The sequence below is a fragment of the Pipra filicauda genome, unplaced genomic scaffold, assembly GCF_003945595.2.
Source record: "Pipra filicauda isolate LSUMZ 115617 unplaced genomic scaffold, ASM394559v2 scaffold227_size1260479_pilon, whole genome shotgun sequence".
Lineage (NCBI taxonomy): Eukaryota > Metazoa > Chordata > Aves > Passeriformes > Pipridae > Pipra > Pipra filicauda.
The window spans coordinates 283140-297500 of NW_024104340.1; the positions used below are offsets into that span (position 1 = coordinate 283140).

Here is a 14361-nt window from a genome sequence, read left to right on the forward strand (position 1 = left end):
AATAATCCCACATTATGGGGTGGATTTTTAATGTTCCCTGCAATTAAAATAGTTCTGCATTACATTCAGGCAAAAACTATGCTTTGGCAGGGCAGTGAAACATTAGAGAATTCTCCTCAAATTAGTTACAGAAATTGAATGACAGGGCAAATTAAGAAGAGGCAGGAGGGAGTGAAATATTTTACTTTAAAAATACTCCATAAAGACAAACATGTAGTAAATTAGCAAGTGTGCTTTCCCAGTTATTCGTGGAAACATGTTTGAAAAAAACTTAAAAACCATGGGGTTGGTTTGTTTATTATTTGGCAGAATTTTCCATTGTTTTGTCATTTTTCCCATAGGCTGCTGTGCATGGAGCTCCTGGGGAGGATCATCAAGAGGCTTTGAGGAAGCCTTCAGAAATGAAGCACCAGACATGGAGAAGTGCAGCCAGAATGACTGTGCAAGGCAACAAGCTCAAAGCTGGGCATCCCTTTTGTAAATCTTTCCACCCCAAAGGCATCATTTTGAGCAGTTACATGTATGAAGTGAGAAAATTACAGAGATCTATGGATCTACCTGCATCCTGTCCTGGATACTTCAAAAGCTGCAGTTAAAAGTATAAACCAAACTTCCTCTGCACTTACAGCAGGTGGTATTAATTTATGTCATTTAGATTAATAGCAGTTGTTGTTTAGCAATAGCTGTTGATAAAGTAGTGTCGGTACAACAATATGCAAAAAACTGCATCTAAACTTGGAGGGGGAGCAGGGAAAGCAGCCAAATGCTCCACCCTGAAATATATACATATATATATATGTATATATAAATAAAAATTCCTCTGTCCACAGAAACGATAACTTCAGTATGTTTATTGGGAGTGGTGAAAAACAACCACTTGCATATTCAATGAGACAAGGAACACCAGATTGGATCTGTATATTTTTTTTTAAATGTTGCTTCCAACCACAATGTAAGTGTTAGAAGGGAGGGGCAAGGTTTTTTTTAGGAAATATATTGGGTTTTATTGCAATAAATGCTCCTGACTCGAAGACATCCCTAGTTTAACCTGGTAATCTGTGAGAAGTAGAAGGGCATTGCTGGCAGAAGAGAGCAGAGCTGTGAAAAGGATCTGTCCTTAGGACCTGTCTATCTTTCTGTTTATAATAAAAGCAAGAGAAAAAAAAAGCAGCAGTGTTATCAGTACACTTCTGCAAGTGAATTAGCTAGCACAGATTTGATAAAGCTTATAAACCCTCTAGAGCAATCGTGACAGTTTGCTGGCTTGGGCTTTGTCTGCTGCCAGTTACTCCTTGCTAGTGGCACTCTTTATTTATGCTTCAGTACCACGTTATCCTCTGGGCTTCAAACAGAAGGGACCTGTCTGTAAGTGTTTTGGTTGTGGTGTTAAAAAATAAGAGTGCAGCAAAACACATGCAACAGTGCCCAAGCTCCGTTTCAGCCAGTTTCCCTTCCCGTGGTGTTGCTTCCCCGTGCCTGTTGGGTGCACAGAGCGTGGCTGAGGTGGTGTGTGTCTGCCTTCCACTAGAGAGTGTCACAGAGTTACTTCGATGAATGAAAAAAGCCAAATGGATGCATTATGTGCTTTGTTGTGGGTAAAATGCAAAGTGGTGTGACCTCAGGAACAGGAGATAGGCGTGCCTGCCTACATGTTTTCCATTTTCTAACCACTGCCATTTATTCTTCAATCTGCAGCTAAAAACGTACACAGTGCAGGAGGGAGCCACGTTTTATTACACACCAGGTTTTTTTGTCCATTTGACAGTGTGTACACCTTAATCTTATTTTAAATATATAACATGATACTTTTTGCTCTCTTTTGTACTCAAATTAAATTTATATTTCAAAATGTTAGCATAATTCTGGGATGGACTGTCACAGGCATATTCCTAGCATAAGACATTGGCAAGCAGAGTTTAGACTTTGGATCAGCCTTTGTAAAATTCTACACATGGGAATCTTGGAAAAAAAGTTGCAGTCCATTAGCAAATTCTCATATCTGGACTGAAGATGTATATGCATAAGTAGAGAAATTGAAAAATGGTGTTAAGTAGTCAGAAAGTCTCCAAAGGGAGATCTGGACAAGAAGCTACAGTAATAGCGGTAGATGGCTGTTATTATAAAAAGAAAAACTTAAAAGTGAGGACAATAGTAACACTCCAAATGCATAAAGTAATTTCTTGAGCCTCTGAAATTATATATGGAAATGCAAACACTGTGAAAGTATTGCTTTTCAGGTGTGTCATGTCACTGAATAACACCTATTCCTTTTTCTAAATGAAGGATTAGTCGTGAAGATACTTCATTTGAAAGAATAAATTAAAAATGCAAATACTGTGCTGACCACTGCAGTGCTTAAAATGGGGTTTAATCCTCAAGGTCATTTTAGGTGAACTTTCCTGTCCCTGAATCCCAGCAAACTCTGCAGTTCATCTGTTTTCTCTTATAGAGGACTGATGCCTCCTTTATTCCAGGTTTGTGGTCTATGGCCAACATCTTTGTTCAGCGTGCACTGTTTTTCTTCTTCTTTAGAGAATGTGATACCTCAGGTGACACCAGCTGAGAGTCTGTCCTTTGATCCCTCCCTGTCCCCCCATCTGGGGACATACAGACACCTTGGAAGGCACACTTTTATTCCCAGATGACTTCCAGATTATAAGAAGAATTTTAAAGGCCCTGGAAAACTCAAAAACAAAAGAAGCAGGGCCAGTTGAGCTGGAAAGCTTCACTTTACCTTTTCCTTGAGAAAACAGGGGGCTAAAGGGATGAATTAGGGTGCTGAGCATCTCTTGATGACAGACCACAGCTGAGGGGGTGTCAAAGACCTGTCCAGAGTGATAAAAAGAGATTTTGCTTGAACTTAAGACAAAGCAAATAGTGCAGTGCGAGTAATTGTGTCAGGTGTTACTACAGTGAGGTGAGCTGTAGGCCAGGCTTGTAATGTCAGTGAGAAACTGTAAGGTCCTGAGACTTAATGATCCTGTGATACGTCTTTGTAAGGTTATATCTACTTATTTGTGACAGTCTCAATCTTTGTTCTTAAAAACTTCCAGTTTGCTTTAGCTGTTTAAATACCTCTGCACTTGGCTCACCTCTGTATTTCCACCTTTCCCTAGTGGAAAGGTGAAGTACAAGTAATGTAATCAAAGCTATTTGATTTTTTTTCACTAAGCTTGAGCTGCTACTGCATTGGAAAGTAACATAAACTGTTTGATCGTTTGAGTGTGTAAAATTTGTTTGGGGGAATATTTTGAAATTTTTGCTATTAGTTCTGTTTGGAACATACATATGTTGCAGCAAGGGAGGGATTTTCCCATCCTTGCTTGACATTCATCCCTAAATGAAGGGAAATGTACAGCTGTGGATAACTAAAAAAATATTTGAAAGAACCTACTTGCCCCCAGTAAGCTGGTTTTAGGTACAGAGGTGTGGAAAATAATAAATAACAAAAAGAATCCCCATGTTACTGGCCTGAGCAGTCACTTGCAGTGGCAGTAGGACATGCAACTCTTCAGTCCAGTGTTTGCTCCTCAATCCATCCCATCTCCCAGGGTACCTCCTAGAGAAGACTAAGAAAACTGCTGCTGTATTTTTTTCAAAAAAGAAATAGAGAAAGTCTACAGGTGAGCTTTGAACAAAAAATATTTATGAAACTTATTGCTCTGTTTTCTAGAACATACTGGGGCAGTTGCACAACCACAGTTACAGGAGGAGGGAGAAGGTTTCTGTGGCTCTGCCAGTGGCTCAGCAGGAATGGGTAAGTAACTATCTCTTGAACTCAGTTTACCTTTTATATTTAGAATTGAAACACATCTTTCATGAACTACATAAGAATGTTTAATTAATGTCTGAGAGCTCTGAGACCCTTTTTAAGGAGGGGTTTTTTTATTAATAACCAGGTGTCTATTTTTCACTTTGACTTCTCATAAATATTATCCTAAAGAAAAAAAAAAAAGGAGTAGAAATATTTTTAGGAGCTTTTGGATAAGAATTGATACTGAAGTAACTTTGAAAGATAGCTTATACAGCCATACTATGTGCACTTTTATTGCAAGAGGGATTTCTAACAGTCAACAGAAGTTCCTTCTTGAGGACCTGGAGAGAGTGTGATCTAACTCTTTCAAGTTAATCATGAACCACAGAGCAAGCACTGAGTAAACTGATAGCCTAAATTGAAAGGTCACAGCCTGTCTAGAGAGAGAGAGGTTGGTAGTATTTCCCTTTTAAAAGAGACATGACAATTCATTTTGATCCCTGTCTTAGAGTTACAGAGGACTTAAGGCGAGAGCATGTTCAGCTGGAGCTCAGCAAAAGGGACTGGGTGCCTCAGCACACACCCCTTGTGTCACTGCCACTCCTGTGCCCCTCACAGCAGAAAGCAAATGCAGTCTCAGGCTGTGTCACAGCTCTGTGTTCATCCCTTTTCTTCAGCTGCAATTCATTGAATTCTTGATTGTTTTACTTTTGTGTGCACCACAGTGGGTTTGAGGGTCACTCCATGAGGAAACAGCTGCAGATATGTCCTTAGTCTTCTTTAGAGTTCTCACTGGATCCCAGGACACCTTAGGCTTTGCACTTTGTGTACATGTGTGTATTTGTCATGTTCATAACTGATGGGGCAGCAGAAAAGGGAGTATGGAAATGTTAATATACAAAATGTATTAGAATTTGATCCTACTAGCAGAATCTGTAAGTTAGCAGGAGTATGTCTGTGTCATAATGAGATGATAATCCAAAAAAAGTAAAATTTGTGTTTCAGTATGAGAAAACTGTGAAGGTTTAAAGCCAGAGTGTGTGTTCACCTGTTCATTTTTTCCCCTTTTCCCCAAATATCCCTCTATGCCAGGTATATCCTCCAGCCTTTGGAGCTGCTAGTTTAAACAGGAATAGATATGTAGAAGTGTATTCATGCTGTGCTACACTCTAGGGCAGGTGAGCACTGAATTTACCTCCAAGTGTTTTAAATGTCAAATAAGATTAACCATCCACTAATCTTTCTAACAATTCACTGGAAGTTCTTCTCCCTGGCAATGGTTTTGCATAATAGACAAGGTAACCCCTTTGCTGCCTGAGAGTTGTTCAGCAGATGGCCAGCAAAAACAAACCAGTGTTGGATGATGGGACCATTTTACATGCAATGTGCTGTTGCATATAATGTTTTCCTGAACGAACAGCAAACATTGCCCAAAGAATCTCACAGACGAATCACTAAGTGGTTTACAGAAGTTAATGGCCAGGCACTAATGTACCCACTCCTGTATTTAGAGGGAGGAAATAGTGATATGTGTGTTTAAAAGACCCCAAATGCTGCTAGATTTTTTTTTCAGAAATAAAGGTAAGAACAACTTGTGGCAACTGAAAGTTTGTTTCATAATCAAAAAAGAAAGAAAAAGAAGGGAGGGAGGGATATTCCTGTTTCCACATATAACAAGACTACTTTAAATGTAGCACAGCACTATTTGATTCAGAGAAAACGTGGTTCCTCAGCCTCAGGAGCTGAGTTGTAATTCCAGATCTATAGCAATAGCCAACAACAGAAGGAAATAATCATCACATGGGGACTAAGATAACTGTAGAAGAATACACTGGATTTTGGGGAAGAGGCACCCTTTTTGAAAAAGCTTTAAAACCTTAACAGAGAATTTGGATCAATTAGATTTTCCTGAGACAAAAAGGAGAGGACTATGTTTATTCAGAGTTGTCTCAGGGACCTGGGAGAAACTTGAATTGGAACCCATAATAAAAATACCATCTGGGAATATCTTGCAAAAGACACCTTGATATAAAGAAATGGTATTTTTACCACTGACCTAAGAATGGTCTCCTCACATGTGACCTTGGGATCTAAAGAAAATCCTGGAAAAATAGTTATTATTACTCCCTGCTTAAAATATAAGCAGTTGCCAGTAGTATTTTCTTAACACGGTCTTTTATTTCAGCCCTTTACAATAGGTATATTTTGGAGAAGCATAAAAACTTGAATTCAGATAGAAAAATATTATCAAAATATTGAACAGGACAGTTAGATAGTTTAAAAATTGCAGGAGGGGGAATCACATCAAAAAGTGGAGCTGCACAAAGGGCAGCAGGGATCTGGGTTGTTCAGGGCAAGAGAAGGCCAGGATCCCTCAACTGTAGGGGTTGTGCCTGAGGTCCCTGTGCCATGGGAAAGGGAACCTTGTGTCCAGACCTGGGCTCTCAGACCCCTCTGCTCTGGCCCAGGGTGTTCTGTGTTATTCAGCCAAATATTCCAACCCAAGCAGGGAGAGATTTCCCACCCTGCATCCAAACAAAATGAAGTCAGCTTTGACTCTGCAAAATGTCGATGAATTCTTCAGAGTAAATCAGCCCTGTCAGTCTGATGTGGAACTGTCACCTACTTGTGACATAATATAATATGAAATGATATTGAACAACATGCGTTTGGCACTAAATTGTTAGCGGGTTTTAGCTTTGACAGCAGCAAGTTTATTGCTTTAATCCCAAGGTCTTTTAACCCTCTTTGACATAAATTGAGGTTGGCTTTTGTGAGAAAACTCCACTTCACTCTCTCTTCCTTTACCTAAAACTGCTTTTAACAATTCATGCTCATACATCAGACACTCATTTTGAGTGACAAAAAGAAAAAAGATCTATTAGAATAGAAGGAAAAAAGGGTCAATTTAGGTTAAGCAGTGTATGTCTCTTTTGGTAGGCATGTCACAGCTTTCTTCAGGTGAATGTGAATTTTAAGTTGTAATAATGTATTGCTGTAGCAAAATAAAACAAATCTGTGACAAGAAGGGAGAATAAGTATTGCAGGAGAAAGGCTGATAACCTGCACAAGACTATTTCTTTCTTTTTTAAATGCAATTTAATTTATAGCTAAGATGGGTCCATTTTGAAACTTCTCTTGTAAGATCAAAGGATTTTCTTCTTTGTGCAAACACTGTAGAGAGACTAGTTTAGTGAGGGTCACGTGTAGAAATACAGATGTATGGAGTAGATACTACATACACAAAGTGTTGCTGAATAGTATAGCTGGCTGATAGCACATAATTTAATATTTCTCCTTTTTGAGACACCTTGTTTAGTTTGATAAGTAAGTACACGTTGTCATCAGTGCTCTGATAATCCCGTCACAGAAATGCATCATATATGAACTCTAACATCAATAACACAGGACACTTTTATCACCCTTGTTTTTCTACTCTCAATTACTATATGAGGCTCATAGTGTTGCTTTGAAATCATTTCTTTATTACATTTAAAGCTCAGCTGAATCTGCCCTTGAACTGTTTAATAATGGAGAATGAACACATTCTCAGCATATTTGCAAATTATTTTTTTAATGTTTTCTTTGTTCTCACATAGAGAGGAGTATATTACTGATCTACCATCACTTTTACAGAAAAGTAAGGAAAGTATTAGACAAAAGGAAACTTGCGTTTCTCTCCAAGTGTGAACATTTTAGAGGTTTTATCCAATTTTTTCTTATTTATAATTTTAAACTATTATTAACTGCAACTTCCTCATAGCCATTTTGCTCCTGGCTAATGTTTGGGTAAATACATAAACAAGTTTTTCTATAAGCATCAGAAATGATACTGTCTGTTATTTCCTACAGATTTGTGCCTTGTTTCTCTTGCACCCTTCCCCATGGCAATAACTTTATTTCCTCCTTGGCTTTTGGTTTCCCTTCCACTCCAACACCTTCAGCTCTCTCTTCATATGCCCAATTTTCTCTACATCTTTCAAGTCTTCTGCCATAACATCTTCAGGTACCTACAGCTGACTGCAATGCACTAATCCTCTACTCACATATATTCCTCACAGACTAAATGCAAAATTAATCAATACAAATGATAAATAAACTTTATGGCATTTTTATGTTGGGAACACAAATCAGGAAAATACCAAAATAAGAAGGTATTTCTAGACCTTCTATGACAAATAGTGTTATTTTGCGTCCTAGTTATGTTATACGGAAATTATAATTTTGTTTTTATAGATCATAATCTATCACATTCTGTACCCTGGAGATATGTTGATTGCTATGTTATATGCTAAGTATATCTTGCTGTACATTTAAAGCCAAGGTAACATCAATTTTGATGGTTGTCCACATTTTTCCAGTCTGGGCATCTGACTTCTTTTTTCTTCATCCTTCTCCTTATGTCCTTTGGTTTGAAAGCAGGATGTGCCAAGCTGCTGATGTAAATCCTGAATTCTCGAAAACCAAGGGTAGTAATTTCTTAATCGGGATTTGGCCCTGCAGATTGACCACACCTGCTGGAGCAGAACAAAATGCCTCCACCAGGTGTTTCCAATTGACAGGTCCTGCTCCACCACAGTTCTCAGCAGGGAGCATGGGAGTTGAGATCCTGCGGCATTGCTCTTCTTTAAGCATTTGATGCTGGCAGCCCTCGCAGTTTCCCTCTTCCCATTACAGTTGTAAGTATAAATTCCACAACATTTCCAAATCCTGACAGAATGAAACTTGGGGAATTGGGAAAATGGGGTTAGTGTATGAATTGTGATCTTGTCCATGCCATAAAAAGCACTATCAGCGGGCATTCAGCAGCTGAACTACCCTCATGTTGTTTGTATTTTTATGGACACTGTTATAACTATAGTCAAGTATGATTTAACTTTAAAAGGGATGCTGTAGCATTGTTCAAGTCCAGAGCTGCCATAATCTTTTGTGGTAAATCTCTTGGATTTTATGTAGCATTTAAAAAGGAAAGTAACATGAAGAATTAGTAATAGAACACACAGAGGCTCTGTTTACAATGACTTGCCAATCCATCCTGTTTATTTGGGTTTGCATATATGCAAACTTCTCTGAGCATAGTGGTTTTGTGCATTGTGTTCTTCTACATTGCATCAAACAGGCATCCCTGTTAAAATGCAGAGATCACCTTGGAACCTAATTCCTACAAATACCAAGTGTATACAGTTCTGAGGTTTCTGTTGCTTATGCATTTCAGTGGCACAATTTCATTCTAACTATTATGGATGTACAAGATACGTTTGCTTTTAAAAACTGATTCAAAATAATTAAGGTTACTTTTGTTTTTAAACATTAAATGTATTCGAAATCAATATCTTATTTTGATTCTAGATGCTCCTGTGGTGCAGAACTGGAGATGGAGGCTGTTTTGGCCATTGTCACTAATTCTGTATGAGGCCTTGGCTGACTTGCTTAGATTTTCTCAATCTTTTTGCTTATCTGTAATTTCCTCTCTTTTGTTTGGTTTATTTCACTAGTGTTTGTAAACTCATTTTGGATACTTACATGGGAAATGCTGAATAAGTATTATTTGCTATTTGCTGTTAGGTCTGAAAGTGGACATTTGCTGCCACTGTCATAGAGGTAACACATTTAACGATTTCCAGGTTTTATAAATAAATAATCCATGTTGATGGATATTTGGGGATAGCTACGTAATTAAATAATTTAGCTCAGCACAAATAGGGTCTTGTGGCTGAAATGTTTAATAGGAACCTCAGAAGTTTTATTATTCAGCACAGGACAGTGAAATTGCGAGTATAAAACATACCCTGACTCCCCATTTCTCAGCATTCCTGTCTTAGAAAAAAAGCTCTAAGCAAGAGTAAAAGATTCTTCATTCCTTCAAGGCATTCCCTGAGGGCTTGCCTGCCCTAAATAATTATACAGCCTTAAAACAGTTGTCAGCCACTGCAGTCAGGACTGCTCCCTCTCCCGATTTTATTGAGAATCCTGCGATAGCTGCTGCCTATCTCGGAGCCTTTCCTTTGGAGTCGTGACCCTCTGACAGAGTCTGAGCCCATCTTGTTAAATGAAGGGAAGTTTCAGGCTCCTTGTTGTTAACAAAAGCTCAAAAATGTAGAATGGAAAGAATCAAGGTTCCATGGGCTGCCTCCTGCCTCCTCTTATTACCTTTAGAAATGCTGAGGTTTTCAAACCATATCTCGTAATTCCTCTGAAGTTCTGGTAGTTTAAGGCCTGTTGGCCACTTGGGATGAGATTGTTGTCTGTTGCTGGGTGTCTGGACACAGTACTAGTACTTGAGCCTCACAAGAACTCTTTTTCACCTTTTTTGTACCTTTTCTGTTGTTGGTACAGCCACAGGAGCTGCTGCCCTTTGGTGCTCCCCATCCTGTGTGTCCTTGTGTGCAGAGAGAATGAGGGAGCTGGCATTGGGATCCAGATGGTCCTGGTCTTGAAGGAGCTCCTGTTCCTTTTTTCATTGTTGTCTGTACTATTACAAATGTGACCTAAGCTTGCACAGGGACTGTTTAAATCTGTAGCAGCCAATACGACTTACCTTTATGCCATGGGTATAACTAGGACTGCCTAATTTGGAGATAAAACTGATAAGGACTTTCAGGACTAGATGCTGAATTATTCTTATTAAAGCATGTTTATGGTTTAATTTTCCAAGTTAGAAGAACTTCAAAAGGGGGAAAAGTTCCCAGCAAAAATTTGCTCTTGCCCTTTGGTAATGCTTAGGTCATCCCTGGGTTTTGATTCCTTCTGTTCCAACCCCTTCACCACAACTGCCTTGCTCAGGAAGAGTAAAACAGAAAGACCATGAAACAAAGAACTAAATTTTTCAGCTGTTTTCTTTTACTGATCAGTCTTTTGCTTATGTATCTTTGACTTTGAGGTTATGGAGAGAGAATGTACGTCCAAAATTTAAGTTAAACCTGTCCTTCTCTTTGCATTTCCTACTCCTTCCTTAGCTGCTTATCTGAGCTGGAAAACTGCTCCACTGCTACTGATAGGAGGGTTATAGAGTGCTGCTTCAATTTTTTGGTTTTAGGGAATTATTTTACCTGATGTTTATCCTGGAATTTTATTCTATTTGCTATTTAGGCTGGAAACTAAAGCTTATTTCCCTAGGCAAGTTCCAGTAGGTAGGCAGCAAAAGTTGGTTTTAGTTTGTGTAAATTAATAAATGATATTTCTAAGCAGAGGATCTTCGGGGGTAGAAGAAGGGTAGTGATTGTTGCTTTTATGCCTAATCCAGAAATTTATCTTTAAAGAAAAGCTTTGTGTTGAAAAATTAATTGATCTAGTTTGTTAATTCCAAGCTAAAAATGAAAAATATTTATTAGTCACTGCTCCCCCTTTTTTTGGTTGTACTGTCATGGATAGGCCAGACTCCAAATGGACCACATTCTTAGGGCTTGGAGCTCTTCCCATCACTGTGGGAATTTATTTAGTGCATGGGTGATTTGGTTGCATCTCATTTTTCCTTTTGTTATTCAAAAAGAAAAAGAAAGTACTCTTAGGAATGCCCTGTGTTTTATCAAGAGGAACTCAGTCATTAGCACAATGTCACAATCAACAAACAATATCAGAGCTGAAAAACAACAAAAAGGCAGGATGAAAAAAGGTGACAAGAGAGGAGGAGACAGAAGTATTAAAAAGTATTGTAGATAAAGAACTGTTGACTGCTACTCTTGTAAATATTTCAAAATATAGATCCAGTGTTTTATGGGTCACTAAAACTACTGTAAATACACCGGCTGAATCCCAAATACATAATTCTCAATCTCCAGCAAAGACAAAACAATGCAGCTGTAATATACCCTTTGTCATCCCTTGCAGGCTTGGATTTAGCTGCAGAGCGAAATGCCTGCAGCCAGAATATTCAAACACAGGAAAGAAAAAGAAACCTGAGCCTGTCCTACTGTCCAGTTTTCCATGTAGTGTAAAGTGCAGTACAGCAGTACTGGGAGGTTGAATGTCTCTTTATTTGTTCCTGGTTCAGCTCTAAAAGCTGATCACACTTCCCTGAGGGTTTTGGACACTAGTTTCATGCCTTATTCTATCTGCAAATTTGTAAGAAATTATCCCTATGGTTTGTACTAGATCTCTTTTAAAAGACTTTTTGTATTCATCCATAGAGGGCAGGCTCTCAAGCACTGATGGATCCCACCCCTTAGAGGGTTCAGTGAATGATTTGTGTAGTGGTCCACAGACAAAAGGCAGGCCAGGTGTCCCTTCTCTGAAAAGGAAAGACAGTCCTTCTGGAATTTTATGGTCAGGACTAAGATTGTGCTATAGATTTGTGTCCCTGCATCATAAACTAATTTCTGTTTTACCTTTTTTTTTTTTTTTTTTAATAATCAGACTCTGCCTTCCATTATCTCTATGATTTTGTCTTTGAGTGTAAGCATTTGCCTCTCTTCAGGCTCTTATACACACCGGGCTGTGGTTGCCAATCTGAGCAACGTGTGGTCCTGGGAATTCTGTAAGTAAATAAAGGCCTTAGTAGCACCAAAAAGAACAAAGTTCAAAAAAAGCTTATGAAGAACAAAATCACCCCCAGTGTTCTGGTGTTAGAAATTCCCAGATGGCCATTAGGAGACAGAGGTTCTTGTGCTGCCCTGGACCCTTCAGCCTCGCAGTCTGTGCACCTTTCTCCTGCTCTCAAAATCACTCTCTAGTATCTTTTCTCAGCTCCTCCTGTGTGAATGAAGATGTTGGTTCATAAAAGACTGATCAAACAGAGCAAACAAAGCCTGAGAAGGTACAACTTCTTTCCTGGATCTCCCCTCTTGCCTTATCCCCACTCCAAAAAGCCCAGTCTATAACCAGTGTTAGCAACCTGTGAAGGTTAAACGCTCACTAGTACATCTGCTTTAGAGTCGAGTCCTTCTTCAGACGGGATTGGCTCCAAATCCCAGAGATTTGGACATTTTGTCTTAAGTCTCAGCAGAAGAAATACAGTTCATACTTACCTCTGCTGATTTGCTGCACTTCCTGACTAAGCATGGAATTTTCTATAGTTTCAGCCTTCAAGTTCAAGGCAGTGGCTCTGCCATCAGTCAGTTCCTATAGGGGAATGGAGGGGGAGGAGGCGAGTATGGGCTGGGGAGGAGGGTAAGCAGAGAGGCTGTTGTCTTCTGTTTTCCTGCAGGGTTTGTCTAACAGCTAACTGGATTAATGAAACACCTGGCATAGATGCAATTAACTATTTTGCTGTTGAGGCTGAAAACTACATAATGAAGAAGCTTTTTTTTTAAAAAAACAAAACAAAACAAAACAAAACAAAAAACCACTAATACCAAAACCAGAACAAAATCCCACAACTCTTTGACACAGTTCTGTCAAAAAAGGATCCTACTGCCCAAATATGATTATGTTTTATATCAAGTCAACTGCTTTTATTTCTCCATTTATATTGGTATATTCAGTAGTGCTCCTTACAGAGTTATTAGTGCCTTTGCAATACAAGGATTTGGTGTAATAAATACTAAGGAGTTTCACTGTAGCCAGTGGACACTTTCAGTGGGTATAGACCCAGAGAGTTAATTTGGCTGGTGATTAACACCATTGGTGCTGTGCCTACCTTCATCCTCTTGTATAAACACTGAGTGGATTACTGACTATATCGTTGCTGATAGCTCCTTAATTTTGCTTTGAAAACCAATTCCAGAATAACAACAATCCTATGGTAAGAAATATTTGAGCACAGTTGATTAATATTTTTGGGTTTTTTTTCTTTAGTTTTAAGAATGTAAATTTATATGTGATTTATTCATGTGTACAAAAAAACCTTAGAAATAGAAACTGCGAGAAATACTGTGAAATTGTTAGAGAGCAGGGAGACAGGATTCTGGGTAGGGAAACTATCAAAGACAGATGAACTTCACTCTGGAAATAGGAAATAGTATCGTTTTAAAAACACCATTTCATCACAGATTAAGAAACATCTGTCCTGTGGGCATGTTTCTGTACACAGGTAAAATTATGTATTGGTTTTTAGAGAATGACTATTAATACATCTATAAAACAACAGCATATTGGAACTGATGCAGCCTGTAAGAAAATAGTGTTTGTATCTGCTCTTTCTGTTCATAAAGGTTCCAAAGAACCTGGTAAATGGAACAAAACCTGAGTTAAAAGGGTTTTTCCTCTGATAAACTGCGTTGAACCACAGTAGAGGGACACATCAGCCCTAAACACAACTGATAACTAAAGGTTATGAGAGTGAAAGCAGAGGATATACCCCAGTGCTTCTGGGTTTCACCCTTGGAGATTTGTTCTTTCTGGGGAAGTCACAGGACAGGGGCTGACCTGGTGCTTTATAACCCCCTGCTTAGCCCTCCCTGTCAGTGGACAGGTATTCACATATATCCCAGGACAAAAAGGGGTTAAAGTCTCCCAGGCTTTGTTGTGTCCCATGGCACCAGCACAACTGTCTTTATTCCTTGAGGTCCAACTTGTCTGTGTAATTGAGGGAGACAGGATTTATCATTTAATAATAAAGTTGAACTGAATGGAATTAACATCATAATCCTTTAAAATGCTTAATTGACATCCTGATTTTGGTAGTATTTTCAGTTTGGTTTAGCATCAAATATTTTAGCGTTCCAAAGTGT

The 14361-nt window shown here is 38.7% G+C and overlaps 1 long non-coding RNA gene across 1 annotated transcript in view; it reads left to right on the forward strand.

Moving 5' to 3' along the window:
• The first annotated feature begins 353 nt into the window (after positions 1-353).
• LOC113992369 overlaps positions 354-14361 on the forward strand; it is a 23821-nt gene continuing 9813 nt past the window's right edge. The window contains exons 1-2 of the long non-coding RNA XR_003542220.2: positions 354-631; positions 3674-3757. This is a non-coding gene — a long non-coding RNA (uncharacterized LOC113992369). The remainder of the gene's footprint in view (positions 632-3673; positions 3758-14361) is intronic.